General features: G+C 43.2%; 1 protein-coding gene across 1 annotated transcript in view; it reads right to left on the minus strand.

The window, feature by feature from the left end:
• HSD17B2 (hydroxysteroid (17-beta) dehydrogenase 2) overlaps positions 1-1,766 on the minus strand; it is a 66,404-nt gene that overhangs the window by 42,035 nt on the left and 22,603 nt on the right. The gene's annotated exons all lie outside the window — the stretch shown is intronic.

Consider the following 1,766-nt stretch of genomic DNA (forward strand, 5'->3'; position numbering starts at 1 on the left):
TTTACAAGAAAGATTACAAGCAAAGTAACCCTTGTAAAAACCATGTTAAGCAACTACATTTTAAAAAAAAAAAAGAGCACTACTACATAAAATGTAAATTTACTTAAGATTAATATAACACAAAGAAGGGAAAACCACCCAGAGATTTACACAAATTGCTTCATTTTCCCAAGGTGGCTTAGTTCCTCCTCTCTATTATTATCTTTAGTTTTATCTACAAAGGGCAGCCTTACTAATGTCCCTGTGGGTCTTTTTCACAGGAAAGGTGCTTCCTTGACTGATAGGATGTCATTCTTGCTAACACGTGGCCAAAAACTCACTTGGCTGCTTCTAACATATAATGGTATAAGATGATACTTGCCAAATGTGACTAAAGTACTGCCCAGAAACCCAAGCGATCTGTGGCTTGCAGAAATTCTCTATTTTCTGCTTCATTAATAATCACTGCCATTGACCTAGTTTCTCACAACAGAGATGGCAAACCCTTGATGCACATGCCACCAAGCCCTCTCATGCCACCATAGACATTGTTTTATCAAAGCACTCTCTTTCTTAGAACCAACTCAGCCCAATACTCCTAACCAATCAGAGATGGCACAAGAGAGGAAAGCTACTTACCATCTCTACTCACAGCTGGAAAACTGTTATTTTCTAGCTGGATCCAGCCTTCTCATTTCTCAACCATTGTTACCACATCCCCCTCTGCTCATGAACCTACTCTGACTCCTACTTGCTGATAGGTAATGGACAAAGCCCTTGCCTGGATTTCAATAACCTTTATGGTNATGCACATGCCACCAAGCCCTCTCATGCCACCATAGACATTGTTTTATCAAAGCACTCTCTTTCTTAGAACCAACTCAGCCCAATACTCCTAACCAATCAGAGATGGCACAAGAGAGGAAAGCTACTTACCATCTCTACTCACAGCTGGAAAACTGTTATTTTCTAGCTGGATCCAGCCTTCTCATTTCTCAACCATTGTTACCACATCCCCCTCTGCTCATGAACCTACTCTGACTCCTACTTGCTGATAGGTAATGGACAAAGCCCTTGCCTGGATTTCAATAACCTTTATGGTTTGCCCACACCCAGCCAATCTTTCTTTATTTCCCAACCCCAGGGCCTCCCTTCTATTCCAGCTGGGCTGATATCTCTCCATCCTCTCCCACATGTCCAGCTTATTACATCCTATGTGTTTCTGTCTATCATCCAATAATCATTCATTTATTCATTAACCCATTCTTCCAACAGCTCTTTATTAAGAAACTACTATGTGCCATGCACTCTTCTAGATCATGGGGGTACAGCAGTACATAAAACCATTTAAGTCCCTGTCCCGTGGAGCTTACATTGTAGAGGGAGATGGGATATGTTCAGTAAACAGACACCTATAATGTCACACGGTAATGACTGCTAAGAAATAGCTTGATGACTCGAGGGTATGCCATGTTCCATATGCAGGTCAGGGTGGGCAGCTTGGAGGGGGCAGCAATTGAACAGCTATCCCAGAGAAGGGTGTACCCGACACAGGGCAGAGCAGGTGCCAAGGCTCTCCCAGAGAAGGATGTACCAGACACAGGGCAGAGCAGGTGTCAAGCCTCTCAGATGGAACATAATTTCCAGAGGAAGAGGAAGGGGACCATTTTAGCCAGAGCAGAATAAGTGAGCAAGAGAATAACAGGAGATAAATCAGAGCAGTAGTTCAAGGCCAGTTCTTGTGGGGCCCGTAAGTCAGTGGTTCTCAACTGGCATAATTTTGTCCC

This window comes from Galeopterus variegatus, unplaced genomic scaffold, assembly GCF_000696425.1.
Source record: "Galeopterus variegatus unplaced genomic scaffold, G_variegatus-3.0.2 Scaffold982, whole genome shotgun sequence".
NCBI lineage: Eukaryota > Metazoa > Chordata > Mammalia > Dermoptera > Cynocephalidae > Galeopterus > Galeopterus variegatus.